Here is a 19,894-nt window from a genome sequence, read left to right on the forward strand (position 1 = left end):
GGCGTAATGTGTTACCAATTGTTTTCTTGGTGACTATGGTCCCAGCTGCCTTGAGATCATTAACAAGATCATCCTGTGTAGTTCTGGGCTGATTCCTCACCATTCTCATGATCATTGCAACTCCACGAGGTGAGATCTTGCATGGAGCCCCAGGCCGAGGGAGATTAACAGTTATTTTGTGTTTCTTCCATTTGCGAATAATCGCACCAACTGTTGTCACCTTCTCACCAAGCTGCTTGGCGATGGTCTTGTAGCCCATTCCAGCCTTGTGTAGGTCTACAATCTTGTCCCTGACGTCCTTGGAGAGCTCTTTGGTCTTGGCCATGAGAGTTTGAAATCTGATTGATTGATTGCTTCTGTGTCAGGTGTCTTTTATACAGGTAACAAGCTGAGATTAGGAGCACTCCCTTTAAGAGTGTGCTCCCAATCTCAGCTCGTTACCTGTATAAAAGACACCTGGGAGCCAGAAATCTTTCTGATTGAGAGGGGGGTCAAATACTTATTTCCTTCATTAAAATGCAAATCAATTTATAACATTTTGACATGCGTTTTTCTGGATTTTTTTTTGTTATTCTGTCACTCACTGTTCAAATAAACCTACCATTAAAATTATAGACTGATCATTTCTTTGTCAGTGGGCAAACGTACAAAATTAGCAGGGGATCAAATACTTTTTTCCCTCACTGTATCAGTTCTGCAGCATGGCTCTCCATGGTGCCTTGCCCCTGACTGGTAAATATCCCACTTGCACAGGGGTACCTGCCTAAACACAAAGTATTTTATCATATTTATTCTCACCACCATTGTTTTCTTTTCCCCTCTATGCAGTTATGAAAAACATCCTCCTGGATTGATTAAGGTATAGTAGAGGCAGGTCATTTTGTCTGCTCACTGCCAGGTAAATTATTACTGTGATAGCTAGCTAGCTACAGTTCGTCTATCAGTAAAGGGATTGCTATGGAAACTGGAATATGTGTAATCTTGAATCTACTTGAAACACAGGGGCTGTGTTTTATAGGAGGAGGAGTACAAACCAGAGGACTGTATTCCTGCTGATCCAGGAAATGAGGACGCTAGAGACTTACATTTTACATTTTAGTCATTTAGCAGACGCTCTTATCCAGAGCGACTTACAGTTAGTGAGTGCATCATTTTTTTTTTTTTTTCATACTGGCCCATCTTGTATGAACTTCCTGGTTCACGCCCCCACCAAGGGGCTGTGGATGCCTCTGGGGAAGGAGGTGAAAGTGATGCAGTGTAAGTAGAAACACAGGGTTATTATGAGTGTCCTGCGTCCCAAATGGCACCTTGGGCCCTGCTCAAAAGTGTTAAAATGGTATTTGTCACATGTGCCAAATACAACAGGTGTAGATTTTTATGATCCGTCCAAACGATGAAGGGTTGTTCCGCCCCCTCCAACCAATGCCGCCACTCCCCGAGAGCCAGCTTCACGGCGAGCAGTTCACGATTGCCAACATCATAATTCCTCTCTGCCGGAGAAAGTTTCCGTGAAAGAAAAGCACAGGGATGCAGTTTGTTATCTTCAGGTGAACGTTGTGACAACACCGCACCTACCCCAGTGTCGGATGCATCCACCTCCATGACAAACTGGCGGTCGGGGTCCGGCTGCATCAGAATGGGAGCCAAGGCGAAGCAATGTTTCAGCTCTTCGAACGCTGCTTCGGCCCCTTCATTCCAAGCGAACGGTAGTGCGATGGAGGTGAGAGCGGTGAGTGGCGCCGCAATGCGGCTGTAGTCCTTGATGAACCTCCTGTAGAAGTTCGCAAACCCCAGGAGTCGTTACATTTACATTTTACATTTTAGTCATTTAGCAGACGCTCTTAACCAGAGCGACTTACAGGAGCAATTAGGGTTAAGTGCCTTGCTCAAGGGCACATTAACGTCATTTAGCAGACGCTCTTAGCCAGAGCGACTCACAAATTGGTGCGTTCACCCTATAGCCAGTGGGATAACCACTTTACAATTTGGGGGGGGGGGGGGGGGGGGGGGGTTAGAAGGAATACTTTAGCCTATCCCAGGTATTCCTTAAAGAGGTGGGGTTTCAAATGTCTCCGGAAGGTGGTGAGTGACTCCGCTGTCCTGGCGTCGTGAGGGAGCTTGTTCCACCATTGGGGTGCCAGAGCAGCGAACAGTTTTGACTTGACTCGTTGAAGTTGTTTGCGGGTGGAGGGGGCTGGCCAGTCCGTGACAGCAGAGATCTTAGCTGGGTCCATCCGCAACTCCCCCTGAGCTATTATGTAACCCAAAAAAGAGGTCTCAGACACATGAAATTCACATTTCTCCATCTTCACAAATAGTTTGTTCTCCAACAACCTTTGCAACACCTGGCGCACATGCAGTTCATGTTCCTGGGAGGACTCTGAGAAAATCAGGATATCATCCAGATAGACAAAAACAAAACGATTCATCATGTCCCGAAGGACATCATTCACTAGTGCCTGAAAAACAGCAGGGGCATTAGACAACCCAAAAGGCATGACCAGATACTCAAAATGTCCCAAGGGTGTGTTGAAGGCAGTCTTCCATTCATCACCTTTACGAATGCGCACCAGGTGATACGCATTACGTAGATCCAGTTTGGTAAAGATAGTTGCACCATGAAGGAGGGGAAAAGCAGAATTAATTAAAGGCAGATAATATTTGTTCTTAATGGTGATGTTGTTAAGTCCACGGAAATCAATACAGGGTCTGAGGGTCTTATCCTTCTTTCCAACAAAAAAGAATCCCGCTCCTACAGGTGACGAGGAAGGACGAATAATACCTGCCGCCAAGGAGTCCCGAATGTAGTTCTCCATAGCCTCCGTCTCCGGGCGGGAGAGATTGTACAGGCGACTGTTAGGGAGAGGGGCTCCTGGCTGGAGGTCAATGGCGCAGTCGTAAGGCCGGTGAGGAGGAAGAGAAGTAGCTCTGTGTTTGCAGAAAACGGATGCCAGGTCATGATACACGTCAGGGACAGCAGAGAGATCCATGGACTCCAGTGGAGGTTGAGGCACAGTGCTGGCAGGGGTCTGAGCAGAACACAAACAGTTCACATGACAAAATGTGCTCCATGAAACAATTCTACCTGTCACCCAATCAATGTGTGGATTGTGTCTTATGAGCCAGGGGATACCAAGGACCAGGGGGGTCTGTGGGCAGTCAATTATGTGAAATTGAATGTTCTCCTGATGATTACCTGACACTCTGAGACAAACAGTCTGATGAGTAATACGGGTCAACAATTGTCCATTTAGACCCTTAGCCTGCAGCGGACGGTCCATAGGTACAGTCTCAGTCACAGGTGTAGACCTTACAGTGAAATGCTTAGCCTACCATCAGTAACACACTACGCCGCCAGGGACTCAAATCCTGCAGTGCCAGACGTGTCCCCCTGCTTAAGCCAGTACATGTCCAGGCCCGTCTGAAGTTTGCTAGAGTGCATTTGGATGATCCAGAAGAGGATTGGGAGAATGTCATATGGTCAGATGAAACCAAAATAGAACTTTTTGGTAAAAACTCAACTCGTCGTGTTTGGAGGACAAAGAATGCTGAGTTGCATCCAAAGAACACCATACCTACTGTGAAGCATGGGGGTGGAAACATCATGCTTTGGGGCTGTTTTTCTGCAAAGGGACCAGGACGACTGATCCGTGTAAAGGAAAGAATGAATGGGGCCATGTATCGTGAGATTTTGAGTGAAAACCTCCTTCCATCAGCAAGGGCATTGAAGATGAAACGTGGCTGGGTCTTTCAGCATGACAATGATCCCAAACACACCGCCCGGGCAACGAAGGAGTGGCTTCGTAAGAAGCATTTCAAGGTCCTGGAGTGGCCTAGCCAGTCTCCAGATCTCAACCCCATAGAAAATCTTTGGAGGGAGTTGAAAGTCCGTGTTGCCCAGCGACAGCCCCAAAACATCACTGCTCTAGAGGAGATCTGCATGGAGGAATGGGCCAAAATACCAGCAACAGTGTGTGAAAACCTTGTGAAGACTTACAGAAAACGTTTGACCTGTGTCATTGCCAACAAAGGGTATATAACAAAGTATTGAGAAACTTTTGTTATTGACCAAATACTTATTTTCCACCATAATTTGCAAATAAATTCATTAAAAATCCTACAATGTGATTTTCTGGATTTTTTTTTCTCATTTTGTCTGTCATAGTTGACGTGTACCTATGATGAAAATTACAGGCCTCTCTCATCTTTTTAAGTGGGAGAACTTGCACAATTGGTGGCTGACTAAATACTTTTTTCCCCCACTGTATTTCCCTCATTAAAATGCAAATCAATTTATAACATTTTTGACATGCGTTTTTCTGGATTTTTGTTGTTGTTATTCTGTCTCTCACTGTTCAAATAAACCTACCATTAAAATTATAGACTGATCATGTCTTTGTCAGTGGGCAAACGTACAAAATCAGCAGGGGATCAAATACCTTTTTCCCCTCACTGTACATATAAATAGTAAAACCAGAGAAACGTATATTTTTGCAGTGGTCTCTTAATTTTTTCCAGAGCTGTATTTGATACCATTCCACTAATTCCACTCCAGCCTTTACCACGAGCCCGTCCTCCCCAATTAAGATGCCACCAAACTCCTGTGATACCTACATTTTAGGGTGCATCTCAATAGTCTAATGTGGCTTCCTCTCCTCGTCCTCCTTCATCTACAGCACACTGATGTGAAATAACCTTAAAAACGTAGTGCTTCTGCGACCAACTGAGATTAAATAGCCACTCCTTTATAAGTGGATCACAGATCTAGAGAATGTACGGCTTGAAATGGCAGAAGCTCATCCATACTTATGTGATCGTGCACGGCACTCTATTGAAATAGCAGAAAGCCAAAGAAAGTTGTCTTCATCGCTGGATAGTCCTGATCCCGATCCTCTCAATACTTCCCTCAGTACAGAGGGTGTCACTTAAATTCAACCCAACTGAGAGAGACAGGAGAGTGGCTATGGGTGCGTTTCAAATGGCACCCTATTCCCTATGTGTCGCGATTTAACTGGATATGAACCCAAATGCAGACAACTACACCGAGCCAGAGAAGGTTTAACAGGTTTATTTACAAAGTTCAATTGTCCAGGTTTCCAAAAATAGGGGAAGAGCAAGTCCAGGTCTACAGGGAGGGTAACAGATCCAGGTTCTGAGCAGGAGTGGTACCGTAACGTCCTAGTGTCCGTGGTGAGTCCAAAAGGGAGGTCCAGTAGTGGAAAGCAGGATGGTGGTGGCAGGAGTGAAGCGGAGGCAGGAGTCAGGTTGCAATAATCTGTGGCACAGGAGAAAAGTAAATAGAACAGGCCAAAAACACAAAGAGCGAAAACAAGCAGGTTGAGTCAGCAGCGAGACTAACATGGTCGTCTTGACTATGATCTGACGATGAGTGGCAAGTTTGACCGGGTCTTTAAGGCTGAGGTGATTATGGTGAATGAGCTGCAGCTGGAACCCTGACTCCCGCACACCAGACTTCACTCCTGCAATCAAGAACAGACAGAGGGGAGGGGGAGAGCAGAGAGAGAGCTACCTAGCAGCAGTAGGCCTAACACTATGTAGTGCACTACTTTTGATCAGTGTCTATAGGTACACGGTACACTCATAGGGCTCTGGTCAAAAGAATTGCACTATATAGGGAATAAAGTACTGTTTTGGACACACACTAGGCTTAGCTTGAAAGACCCATCCTTTTTAATGAGCTCAGGGTCCAGTCAGTGTAGCGGAGATTCACTTTTGTTCTGGTTGTCCCTCAAAGAACAAAGGCTGTCCCTCCCTCCCTCCCACTCGTCTTCTTGATATGTGAGGGGGCATAAAACATACTAGGTTAGTCTAAAAAGTTATAATTTGTTCTCCTGTGGAATTCCAAAGCCTTATATGTTCCAGATAATACTTTGGGGAAATGTTTGAATATTTATTCCTTTTGATTTTGACCTGCGTTTAGATGTAAGTGATAAACAGGTGATAAACAGGTGATAAACAGGGGTACAAAGCATATAAGGGAAATATGAATCTCTTCCACATTCCAACACTAGCTTGTTTGGGTGATTTCTGAGAGAGCAGGAGACGTTGTGAGTGTGCTTGTTGTACAAACATGACTATTCTCCCTTGTGCAGGTTGGAGATGCAAGCGTTATGGGCACAGGACGGGGGACCGAGAGTGTCCCTTCTTCATCAAAGGAAACCAGAAGCTGGAGCAGTTCAGAGTGGTGAATCTCGGTTAACCCAGAACTAAAGTCTTGAGTAATTGGTCAGCTTCTCGATTAAGTTCTGGGTCCATATGTGTTAAGAGAAGAGATGCTAGAACGAGGAGCTCCACCCTCTCTCTTTGCAAGTTACTGGCATGCCTATGGGCCGAATGTCCCCTTCTGAAACTTTAAAGATGCTATACACCAGTGTAATCGTGGTTTGTCCAAATAACCAGTGATGAAAACCCTAAGCACCGGAACTATTGCTGCTCGTTAGCTATTGGTGCCCATAGTATAAAGACAGATCTACGGTACCATTTATTTTGACGTAATCTGCCCACGAGAGATTATCTTTCAACTAATCATCTAGGCTTTTTGACTGGTCTCAAACAAAAAAATGGGTCCCTAGGACTAGGATTGGCACTGGCAGACGCTGGTCCTGTCCCAACCATAACCTTGTGGGGACGTCTGCTCCTGGTCCCAACCATAACCCTGTGGGGACGTCTACGTGCCTGCCTGCCTGCCTTGGACCATGAGCATGCTTGCTTGATGCAGCTGGATACAGTATGGGTGCATCCCAAATCACACCCTTTTCCCCATCTAGTGCACTACTTTTGACCAGTGTCCATAGGGCTTTGGTCAAAAGTAGTGCACTACATAGGGAAACGGGTGCCATTTGGGAAGCAACCAGCATCTCTATCTTCTGCAGCTGGATGCTTCTGGACTCAGCAGATTCACACAGTGCAGTTGTTCTGTAGCCCTGCTTGCTACTGCAATGATGCCACTGCAATGATTAACATAAGTGCAAGCGTATCATATTTTCATTCATTCCATTGTGATACAACAACCGGATTAAAAAATGCTGATGTGGCAGAGGACAGAGTTGAATGGGTGGAAATAATGTTGCCCAAGAGCAATAGCTGAATGGCATTTTACCTTGCGGTGCTTGTTATCATTGGAGTGTTTGCAATGTGTGTTATCCTGTACATTTTATAAATAAGTAGCTAAACCGTCTATTTCTTGTAGGCACACGAAGACCCAATGTACGACATGATCTGAGAAAACAAACAGAATGAAAAAGAAACAAGGTAGCTACCTTCTGGTTTTATCAAAAATACAGTGCTATGAAAAAGTATTTGCCCCCTTTCTAATTGTCTCTACTTTTGCATATTTGTGATACTGAATGTTATCAGATCTTCAACCAAAACCTAATATTAGATAAAGGGAACATAAGTGAACAAATAACACAACAATTACATATTTATTTCATTTATTTCATAAACAAAGTTATGCAACACCCAATTCCCCTGTGTGAAAAAGTAATTGCCCCCTTACACTCAATAACTGGTTGTGCCACCTTTAACTGCAATGACTCCAACCAAATGCTTCCTGTAGTTGTTGATCAGTCTCTCACGTCGCTGTGGAGGAATTTTGGCCCACTCTTCCATGCAGAACTGCTTTAACTCAGTGACGTGTGGGTTTTCAAGCATGAACTGTTCGTTTCAAGTCCTGCCACAACATCTCAATTGGGATTAGGTCTGGACTTTTACTAGGCCATTCCAAAACTTCCAATTTGTTGCTTTTTAGCAATTTTCATGTAGACTTGATTGTGTGTTTTGGTTCATTGTCTTGCTGCATGACCCAGCTGTGCTTCAGCTTCAGCTCACAGACGGATGGTCTGACATTCTCCTGTAGAATTCTCTGATACAGAGCAGAATTCATGGTTCCTTCTATTAAGGCAAGTCGTCCAGGTCCTGAGGCAGCAAAGCATCCCCAAACCATCACACCACCACCACCATGCTTGACCTTTGGTATGATGTTCTTACTGTGGACTGCAGTGTTTGGTTTTCGCCAGGCATTACTGGAACCATGTCGTCCAAAAAGTTATAATTTTGAATCATCTGTCCATAGAACGTTCTTCCAAGAGTGTTGATGATCATCCAGGTGCTTTTTGGCAAACTTGAGACAACTTTTTGGACAAGATGGGTCCCATTATGCCTGGCGAAATTCTGAATTCTGATTAATTCTGCTCTGTATCAGAGAATTCTACAGGAGAATGTCAGACCATCCGTCTGTGAGCTGAAGCTGAAGCACAGCTGGGTCATGCAGAAAGACAATGATCCAAAACACACAATCAAGTCTACATGAAAATTGCTAAAAAAGCAACAAATTGGAAGTTTTGGAATGGCCTAGTCAAAGTCCAGACCTAATCCCAATTGAGATGTTGTGGCGGGACTTGAAACTAGCAGTTCATGCTTGAAAACCCACACGTCACTGAGTTAAAGCAGTTCTGCATGGAAGAGTGGGCCAAAATTCCTCCACAGCGACGTGAGAGACTGATCAACAACTACAGGAAGCATTTGGTTGGAGTCATTGCAGCTAAAGGTGGCACAACCAGTTATTGAGTGTAAGGGGGCAATTACTTTTTCACACAGGGGAATTGGGTGTTGCATAACTTTGTTTACGAAATAAATGAAATAAATATGTAATTGTTGTGTTATTTGTTCACTTATGTTCCCTTGATCTAATATTAGGTTTTGGTTGAAGATCTGATAACATTCAGTATCACAAATATGCAAAAGTGGAGAAAATTAGAAGGGGGCAAATACTTTTTCATAGCACTGTATGTTTGAATAGATGTCTCCTTCTCCACTGTTTGGAGTTGATCATAGTTAAGGTAGTCTGGAGTGTGGTCGGTGCATAGGGGTCTTTTTAAAGGACAGTGCTTCTGTAACTTTGCTACATCATTTCAGACAAGCTATTTTGCAGCACGGTCACTTACTGGACTTACCGATTCTCTTTAATTTGCTCCCAGCAATGCTGATGCTAAGCTGTGGCAATAATCGGCTTCTGTAGACTAGGCTACTTTCCAGTTAGTTCCAGTAAGTTTGTCATTAGAGTGAACTATCCCTTTCATTTTCCGACTGTCTCAGTCAGAATTGTCTATTAATAATTGAGTACCTTTTAGCACAGAAAAAGAATAACAACCAAGTAATGTGAAATAAAAGGCTCAGTCATCAGAGGACACACCTCCAGGTCATCAGAGGACACACCTCCGAGTCATCAGAGGACACACCTCCGAGTCATCAGAGGACACACCTCTGGGTCATCAGAGGACACACCTCTGGGTCATCAGAGGACACACCTCCGAGTCATCAGAGGACACACCTCCGGGTCATCAGAGGACACACCTCCGAGTCATCAGAGGACACACCTCCGGGTCATCAGAGGACACACCTCCGGGTCATCAGAGGACACACCTCCGAGTCATCAGAGGACACACCTCCGGGTCATCAGAGGACACACCTCTGGGTCATCAGAGGACACACCTCAGAGTCATCAGAGGACACACCTCAGAGTCATCAGAGGACACACCTCCGAGTCATCAGAGGACACACCTCCGGGTCATCAGAGGACACACCTCAGAGTCATCAGAGGACACACCTCCGAGTCATCAGAGGACACACCTCCGGGTCATCAGAGGACACACCTGCGGGTCATCAGAGGACACACCTCCGGGTCATCAGAGGACACACCTCTGGGTCATCAGAGGACACACCTCCAGGTCATCAGAGGACACACCTCCGAGTCATCAGAGGACACACCTCCGGGTCATCAGAGGACACACCTCCGAGTCATCAGAGGACACACCTCCGGGTCATCAGAGGACACACCTCCGGGTCATCAGAGGACACACCTCCGAGTCATCAGAGGACACACCTCCGGGTCATCAGAGGACACACCTCTGGGTCATCAGAGGACACACCTCAGAGTCATCAGAGGACACACCTCAGAGTCATCAGAGGACACACCTCCGAGTCATCAGAGGACACACCTCCGGGTCATCAGAGGACACACCTCAGAGTCATCAGAGGACACACCTCCGGGTCATCAGAGGACACACCTCTGGGTCATCAGAGGACACACCTCCGGGTCATCAGAGGACACACTGAAGTCAATGCCCTCATTTAATTAGACTAAATCAATCATATCCTGATAGCTGTCAGAGCAGTTAATCAAGCTGGTGAATAAAATAACTTTTAAAAACTACTATGAACGACATTGAATGTGAACTTGGGTGTCTACAGAGAAGTTTGAAAGTGCCATCTGAACTGATTAAAGTGCGACATGAGATTTATGTGAGTATGATAAGAGAGTGTGATGGACAAGTTCTACAGCATCATATGAGCTGATCAAATGAATGTTGTTGTGATGATATGAGATACAGATTGAAATGTGACAGTGGTAGACAGAGCCCAATGAGCCCTAGTGCACTAAATGGTAACTCAGCTCTGTCTCTGAGTGCTTGCCTTGAACATTCCTTATGATTACTTTACTGTTCTCTGGGTGGATGATGTCAACGTTGACAAGAACAATGCTCCTCCAGCTCCACAGATGAATTCTTAATGATGCTTTGGAACCGCCGCGTTGGAAGTTTGGGTTGTTTTCAGTGTCTTGCAACTTGCACAAGCTCTCGTTTCTCTCTGAGCAAACAGAATCAATGGAAATATAAAGTTTTGTGCTAACCAAAGAACGGAGATGCCTCCGTCTCTGAGTTGTTTGATCGTTGGGGTTTCTTGATATATTCATATTTTATTGCTGGCTACTCTGCTGGCTGCCTCTCTGTCTCCCTCTCTCTGTCTCCCTCTCTCTCTCTCTGTCTCCCTCTCTCTCTCTCTGTCTCCCTCTCTCTCTCTCTCTCTCTCTCTCTCTCTCTCTCTCTCTCTCTCTCTCTCTCTCTCTCTCTCTCTCTCTCTGTCTCTCTCTCTCTCTGTCTCCCTCTCGCTCTCTGTCTCCCTCTCGCTCTCTGTGTCTCTCTCACGCTCTCGCTCTGTCTCGCACTCTCACTCTCACTCTCACTCTATCTCTCTCATGACCCACATTAGCACCAGCTGCAAACACCTTTTAGCCCATCCTAATCCCCATACGACACATACTCAGTACTCACCAGCTGTCAGCCGACAATCACTGTTAAAATACTTGATTCACAACCAGGGACACTTCTGAGTGAATTAGTGGAAATCTGAGATGGCAGCTGATTCTGGAGAAAGAAATCTCAGATGTTAAAAGAACATGACACTTGTGTGTGTGTGTGTGTGTGTGTGTGTGTGTGTGTGTGTGTGTGTGTGTGTGTGTGTGTGTGTGTGTGTGTGTGTGTGTGTGTGTGTGTGTGTGTGTGTGTGTGTGTGTGTGTGTGTGTGTGTGTGTGTGTGTGTGTGTGTGTGTGTGTGCCTGTTGAAAAATATGTTTCACCTTATTGAAGATGCTGTGTTTCAGTTCATCACACCTTGCCTCTCCTCGAATGGTTCTAAACCATCTCTCCTGTCTCTTACTCTCTTCCCTCTCTCTCTCTCTCCACCCCCACCACCCCCCACTCTCTCTCCCTATCCCTCCCCATTTCTCTCTCCTCCCTCCCTCTCTCCAGGATCCAGCAGCCACAGCAGCTCCTGCAGGACACCACCTCTTCCTCCGACAGCTCCTCCTCTTCCTCCTCCACCAGCGACCGCTAGAAGAGGAAACACAAGAAAAATAAAGAGAAGAAGAAGAAGAAGAAGAAGAAGAAGAAGAAGAAGAAGAAGAAGAAGAAGAAGAAGAAGAAGAAGAAGAAGAAGAAGCAGAAGAAGAAGCAGTCCCCTGTAGCTCAGTTGGTAGAGCATGGCGCTTGCAACGCCAGGGTTGTGGGTTCGTTTCCCACGGGGGGCCAGTATGAAAATGTATGCACTCACTAACTGTAAGTCGCTTTGGATAAGAGCATCTGCTAAATGACTACAAATGTAAAGAAGAAGAAGAAGAAGAAGTCCTCCAAATCCAGTGACTGTTCTGAGTCCGACTGAGCCATTGGAACCTACCTGGATTATTCTAGGTGACTACACTGCAGTGTCTTGTCAGTCAGTGAGCAGCTATAGTGGTTCTCATCCAATGGCTCAGTGTCGATCCAATGGTGCACTATGAAGTATACACTAGAAGACCCTCTTTGGTTCAGCCTTCCCCTCTCCCCTCCTTCCCTCCACCTTTACAGTTTTTCTCAATTGCTAAAACACTAAACCCTATTGTCTGAACCAAATGCTCAGTTGCCTGAACCCACTGATTGAATCAATCACTCTTTTGGCAAAACCATAAGCACTTTTCACCTGTTTAGACATAACTTGCCAACACATTTTCATTGTGATGCACCCGTGCTGCATAATGGTGAGCACAGGTGACAAAAGTCAAACACAATTAGAGCACAGGTGTCACTACTTGAACACAACAACTCAAAATTGATCACACTTGTGGCTAATGATGTGAGGGAACATATACAGTAAGCCAGTTCAGAGAGCACTGGTTTGTGAGGCCCTACAATGGATAGAAATCTGAGAGGAAGAGTTCGTGTGAGAGGAGGTCGAGGTGGTCGAGGTGGTCAGCGAAGACAAAGAACAGTAATATCTGATGAAATCAGAGCTACTGTGATTGACCATGTTCTTGTCCATGGTATGAGCATGAGGGAGGCTGGACAAAGGGTACAACCAAACATCAGTAGATTCACTGTGTCCACCATAATCCGAAGATTTAGAGAAGAGAACAGGTAATTACCTTTTTTTTGACATTATAGTACAGTATGTAAATGTTGACAGCAATTACTGTATGACATACTATATACTGTACCACAGTATACTGTAAGTAAATATATGTTTCAGTACATCACTGTACCAATGTACTGTAGTATTGTAATGGAGGGTTGGTCTAACTGTTTGTAGGCCTAGTATTCCATGTATATTTTTTGTAACTCCATGTTCTCTTTTTGTAGAATTGAAAGACTGCCACATGGGGTGGGAGGACAGGTATGTTCTCCCCACACCAAGAGACCCTAATTGTTGATATGGTCCGTGAGAACAATGCCATTAAACTGAGCGAAATTCAGCAGAAGATCATTGAGGACCATTTAAATTTTGAGGGTATCAACAGTGTCAGCCTCTCTACTGTTGATCGTGTCCTCAAGCGCAACAGACTGCGCATGAAACAGCTATACAGAGTGCCCTTTGATCGCAACTCAGACAGAGTCAAAGAGCAAAGATTCCAGTATGTACAGGTTGGCATATATCCAGACACATTCAATGTTGATTACTCTAAGTAGTGATTTACTGTAGTGGCCTAAATCACTTTTTCCGTATCACTTACAAAACTATATCTATTTCTACAGAGGGTTTTTCAACTGGATGCAATGGAAAGACCCCATCAATACATCTACATGGATGAAGCTGGGTTTAATCTCACCAAAAGGAGAAGGAGAGGCCGTAATGTGATTGGCCATCGGGCCATTGTTGGTGTTCCTGGGCAGCGTGGTGGCAATGTCACATTATGTGCTGCCATCAGCAATCATGGGGTTGTCCACCATCATGCCAACCTGGGGCCCTACAACACTCACCAGCTCCTCATTTTCCTCAATCACATGCGAGATGCTTTGTTAGGGCAGCAGGATGAGCATCCCATCTATGTTGTTGTTTGGGACAATGTGAGTTTTCACAGAGCCCTCCAGGTTAGAGAGTGGTACAATATGAACCAAGGTTTTATCAATCTTTGCCTTCCACCGTACTCCCCTTTCCTAAACCCCATTGAGGAATTCTTCTCCTCATGGCGGTGGAAGGTATATGAACGCCAACCTTACACCAGGGTAAGCCATGGGACTTGCCTGTGGTGACATAGGTGTGGAGGCATGCCAAACCTGGATACGGCATGCCAGGGTTTTTTTCCCCCGTTGCCTGGCCAGACAAAATGTGGCCTGTGATGTGGATGAAGTCCTGTGGCCTGACCCAGTACGGAGACATGATGCTGTGGCTGAGTAATGCACTTATTTGTATATTTTTGTACTTTATTTTTACATGGGCTTACTGTACACAAGTGGCAAACGCATAAGATTTCTGTTTGTTTTTACAAGTGCTACATGTAAATGCACAAGATTTCTGTTTTGTCTTTTTGTACAAGTGCTAAATGCACAGTTTTTTTTTTTTTTGCAATATGCATTTAGCCTACAGTGAACAATAAACATTTATTTATCCAGCTTCATGTCCTGAGCATTGTGTTTTCTATTTTTCTACGTAGTGTTTAGTGACTGTTCAGTAGTGTTTTTAATTTTGATTGACTCGGGGCACGATTTGACAACATAGTTCAGTTTTGAGCACAGATTGAACTGTTTTGAGGTGAAAGTTTGGTTTTGCAAGAAGAGTCTGAGGTTTTGTGAATGTAGCTTGAAAATTGGGTTTTGTGTTCACAGTTAAGAGAAAAGGAGAGCAGCTTTCAAGAAATGTGTCTTAGCAATCGAGAAAAACTGTAAATAATGCATGACTTGTCCCATCCCTCATATGGTTGATGAGGTCATTAGGCCTCTACTCCATTAGTTCATACTGAATAGGATCCTATGGACGTGCAGTGGTGATTGTGAATGTATTGCCCCTCAGAAGAGGAACTCAGAAAGTCCTAACAGCGTTGGTAAAGACATGTTATTTGTCACATGCACTGAATACAAAGGGTGTAGACCTTCCAGTGAAATGCTAACCTACAAGCTCTTTCTCAACAGAGTTGAGTAAGAAGATAAAAACATGAGAATTAAAACACACAAGAATGAAGCTATTAAACAGGGAGTACCAGTACCATATCAATGTGCAGGGGTAGGAGTTAGTTGTATCTCAATGAAAACATGTTCCAAAAAAACAGAGCATGTTGTGAAACGCTTACTTGCAGGTTCCTTCTCGACAATGCAACAACAATAAGAAATAAAAGATAAGAATACGAACGTAAAGGAAATGGCTCAGTAGAATACAGGAAGGCACAGTTTATAATCCAACATGTGTTTTGGGGAAGGGGAATTGGGGGGCCAAGTGTTTAAATTGTGCAGTATTTAGCAATAATAATAAGAGTCTGGTAGCAGTAGGGATGTGTGCTAAGGTGCAGAGAGTCAGTGCAGGTGGTCAGCCCAATTCCAGTGTTCAGCAGTCTTCTAGATATAAACTGTCTCTGAGCCTGTTGGTATCAGACCTCATACTCTGATACTGTCTGCCCGACGGTAAGGGAGAGAACAGCTCGTGCGTGAGAGTGTGATTTGAAGGAGTCAGGTGCAGGAGGGTAATTCACCGAATACAGAGTTTATTCCGTAGTACACAGTTCCGCTGGATAGCGTCAACAGCACAGTGCGTAATACAGGCGCACTGGAACACAATACAGGCACACAGGGAGAAATAACCCCGGCAATACAAAGTACAGGTAGCTCAACCGAGCTACACTCATCTTCACATAAAACAATCACCCACAAGGACAAGGGGCCAGAGGGAACACTTATACACGGACTAAGGAGGGGATATGAACCAGGTGTGTGTAATTGACAAGACAAGACAAATGGAATGATGATATATGGAGCAGCAGTGGCTAGTAAGCCGGTGACGACGAACGCCGAAACCTGCCTGAACAAGGAGGGGAGGCAGCCTCGGTGGAAGTCGTGACAGTACCCCCCCCTTGACGCGCAGCTCCAGCAGCGCGCCGACCCCGGCCTCGGGGACGGCCAGGAGGACGCGGAGCAGGGCGAGCCGGATGGCGACGGTTGAAATCCCGCAACAGGGGGGGATCGAGGATATCCCTCACCGGGACACAGCACCGTTCCTCCAGACCGCACCCCTCCCACTCCACGAGGTACTGAAGGCCCCCCACCCGACGCCTCGAATCCAGGATAGAATGGACAGAGTACGCCGGGGCCCCCTCGATGTCCAGAGGAGGTGGAGGGACCTCCCGCACCTCAGACTCCTGGAGCGGACCAGCCACCACTGGCCTGAGGAGAGACACATGAAACGAGGGGTTAATACGGTAATCAGGGGGAAGTAATAACCTATAGGTGACCTGGTTGATTCTCCTCAGGACTTTGAACGGCCCCACAAACCACAGGCTCAGCTTCCGGCAGGGCAGGCGGAGGGGCAGATTCCGGGTCGAGAGCCAGACCCGATTCCTTAGCCAAGGTAGGCCACCAGTACTTTCCAGTCAGGCAGCGCACTGTACGACTGATACCTGGGTGACCAGAGGAGGGGGACGTGTGTGCCCAGTAGATCAGACGATCACGGATAAGAGCAGGCACGTACCGCAGCCCAGATGGACACTGAGGTGGAGATGGATCTGTGCGAAATGTCTGCTCTATATCCGCGTCCATCGCCCATACTACCGCCGCCACAATGCAGGAAGCCGGGATTATGGGGGTGTTGTCTCTGGGCCTCTCCTCTGTGTCATACAGCCGTGACAATGCGTCAGCGTGGATGTATGACAGTGAAAAATCGAACCGGGTGAAGAATAGGGCCCACCTGGCCTGGCGAGGATTCAGCCTCCTCGCTGCCCGGATGTACTCCAGGTTACGGCAGGTAGCTTAGTGGGTAAGAGCGTTGTGCCAGTAACCGAAAGGTTGCTGGTTCTAATCCCCGAGCCGACTAGGTGAAAAATCTGTCGATGTGCCCTTAAGCAAGGCACTTAACCCTAATTGCTCCTGTAAGTCGCTCTGGATAAGAGCGTCTGCTAAATGACTAAAATGTAAAAAATGTAAATGTTACGGTTGTCCGTCCAGACGAGGAAAGGGTGTTTTGCCCCTCGAGCCAATGCCTCCACACGGTCAAGGCTCGGACAACAGCCAACAGCTCCCGATCACCAACGTCGTAGTTCTGCTCCGCCGGGCTGAGCTTCTTAGAGAAGAAGGCACAGGGGCGGAGCTTGGGTGGCGTGCCCGAGCGTTGAGATAGGACAGCGCCTATCCCTACCTCGGACGCATCCACCTCCACTACAAACGGTAGTGATGGATCGGGGTGGGCCAGTCCCGGGGCTGAGGTGAACAGACCCCTCAGTTTCCTGAGGGCCAGGTCAGCCTCAGCAGACCAGCGGAGCCAGGACGGTCCACCCTTCAATAGAGATGTAATGGGAGCTACGACCTTGCCAAAGCCCCGGATAAACCTCTGATAGTAGTTGGCGAAGCCCAGAAAGCGCTGCACCTCCTTAACCGTGGTGGGAGTCGGCCAATTACGCACGGCTGAAATGCGATCCCCTTGCATCTCCACACCTGAGGTGGTAACTTGGTAGCCTGCGTTTTAGAGAACGCGTGCGCCAAATCGAGTATTCAGGGGGAATGCGCACAGTGGAGGTACTGTCTGGACTTTCCACCGTGGTTGCACCAACGGAAACACCTAGACACCTACCCTGACACTCTCGCGACCACCCCGTGAGAACGCTCTGCGGCCATGAGAAGGTGGGGTTGTGGCGTGCTAACCAAGGGAGACCTAATACCACATGGAAAGCAGGAGACTCAATAATATAAAAAGTGACCTGCTCACAATGAGTCTCCTGGGTAGTCATGGTGACTGGTGTAGTTACTTCCTTAACAAACCCGGACCCTAATTGTCAGAACGGCTGATGTGGATGTGGTGTAGGAGTCAAACGCAGGACACAGAAGCTTCGTCCAACAGACTTTACTAAACGAAAAAATAATAACACTGGGCCTCAACAAATCAGGAGGCGAACGATTACGCAGCAGTGCGTAAAACACCTAAAGACTAGAGCGCACGAAATACAGTGCGACTGTCCAGAACAAATAGCAAAAACGAGCAGCACCAAAAGACAGGCGGAACAATTACACACAACACACAACTAACTAAACGAGAAACTTATAGGAGACATAATAACACTAAAAGGAAACAGGTGTACAAAGAAGACAAAACCAAACAAACATCGATAACATACAACGGTGGCAGCTAGTACTCCGGGGACGACGACCGCCGAAGCCTGCCCGAGCAAGGAGGAGGAGCAGCTCGGCCGAAACCGTGACAGTACCCCCCCCTTGACGCGCAACTCCAGCCGTGCGCCGACCCCGGCCTCGGGGACGACCAGGAGGACGCGGAGCAGGGCGCGTGGGATGACCACGGTGGAACTCAGTCAGGAGAGACGGGTCTAAGATGTCCCTCCTCGGCACCCAGCACCGTTCCTCCGGGCCGTACCCCTCCCACTCCACGATATATTGGAGACCCCCCATCCGATGTCTCGAATCCAAGATGGACCGAACTGTGTACGCCGGAGCCCCCTCGATGTCCAGTGGGGGCGGAGGAGTCTCTCCAATCTCACCTTCCTGGAGTGGACCAGCTACCACCGGCCTGAGAAGAGACACATGGAACGAGGGGTTAACGTGATAATCAATAGGCAGTTGTAACCTGTAACACACCTCGTTCAGTCTCCTCAGGACTTTAAAAGGCCCCACAAACCGCCGACCCAGCTTCCGGCAGGGCAGGCGGAGGGGCAGGTTTCTGGTCGAGAGCCAGACTCGATCTCCAGGTGCGTACACCGGACCCTCACTGCGGTGGAGATCGGCGCTCGCCTTTTGTCGACGGATGGCCCGCTGCAGATGGACGTGTGCAGCGTTCCACGTCTCCTCCGAGCGCCGCACCCACTCATCCACCGCAGGGGCCTCGATCTGGCTCTGATGCCATGGTGCCAGAACCGGCTGGTACCCTAACACACATTGGAAAGGGGTTAGGTTGGTGGAGGAGTGGCGGAGAGAGTTCTGTGCCATCTCTGCCCAGGGGATATACCTCGCCCACTCCTCCAGCCGGCCCTGGCAATACGATCTCAGAAACCTACCCACATCCTGGTTCACTCGTTCTACCTGCCAATTGCTCTCCGGGTGGTACCCCGAGGTAAGGCTCACCGAGACCCCCAAGCGCTCCATGAACGCCCTCCAGACTCTGGAGGTGAACTGGGGACCTCGATCAGACACTATATCCTCGGGTACCCCGTAGTGCCGAAAGACGTGGGTGAATAGTGCCTGAGACGACAGGCCTTAGAGAACCGATCCACAACGACCAGTATAGTGGTATTCCCCTGAGAGGGGGGAAGGTCTGTAACGAAATCCACCGAGAGGTGAGACCAGGGTCGTTGTGGAACGGGCAGGGGTTGTAACTTCCCCCTGGGCAGGTGTCTAGGCGCCTTACACTGGGCGCACACCGAGCAGGAGGAGACATAAACCCTCACATCCCTGGCTAACGTTGGCCACCAGTACCTAGCGCTAAGGCAGTGCACTGTCCGGCCAAAACCTGGATGTCCAGAGGAGGGGGACGTGTGAGCCCAATAAATCAGTCAATCCCGAACCTCGAGCGGAACGTACGTCCGACCCACAGGACACTGTGGAGGACTAGGGTCGGTACGCAACGCCCGCTCGTTTTCCGTATCGACCTCCCACACTACCGGTGCCACCAGACAAGACTCCGGCAGTATGGGAGTGGGCTCAATGGACCTCTCCTCTGTGTCATACCGCCGGGACAGGGCGTCTGCCTTACCGTTCTGGGACCCAGGGATGTACGTGATTTTAAATACGAACCGGGCTAGAAACATGTTCCACCGAGCCTGACGAGGGTTCAATCTCCTAGCTGCCCGGATGTACTCCAGGTTACGGTGGTCAGTCAAAATGAGAAAAGGGTGTTGAGCCCCCTCAAGCCAATGCCTCCACACCTTTAGGGCCTGTACCACGGCTAACAGCTCCCTGTCCCCTACGTCATAATTTCGCTCCGCTGGGCTGAGCTTCTTGGAGTAAAAAGCACAGGGGCGGAGTTTAGGTGGCGTGCCGGACCGTTGCGATAGTACGGCCCCAATACCAGCCTCTGACGCGTCCACCTCTACCTGAAATGGTAAAGCGGGGTCCGGATGCGCCAGCACCGGAGCCGAAGT

General features: G+C 47.5%; 1 pseudogene across 1 annotated transcript in view; it reads left to right on the plus strand.

Moving 5' to 3' along the window:
* Positions 1–19,894, plus strand: part of LOC311119857 (retinitis pigmentosa 9 protein homolog) — an 80,840-nt pseudogene that overhangs the window by 1,209 nt on the left and 59,737 nt on the right. Inside the window, exons 2-7 of the transcript in view lie at positions 829–859; positions 1,019–1,098; positions 1,181–1,257; positions 6,114–6,205; positions 7,211–7,272; positions 11,610–11,832. The product of the transcript in view is annotated as a retinitis pigmentosa 9 protein homolog (transcript). The remainder of the gene's footprint in view (positions 1–828; positions 860–1,018; positions 1,099–1,180; positions 1,258–6,113; positions 6,206–7,210; positions 7,273–11,609; positions 11,833–19,894) is intronic.

This window comes from Coregonus lavaretus (assembly GCF_964263955.1).
Source record: "Coregonus lavaretus genome assembly, chromosome: 3".
NCBI lineage: Eukaryota > Metazoa > Chordata > Actinopteri > Salmoniformes > Salmonidae > Coregonus > Coregonus lavaretus.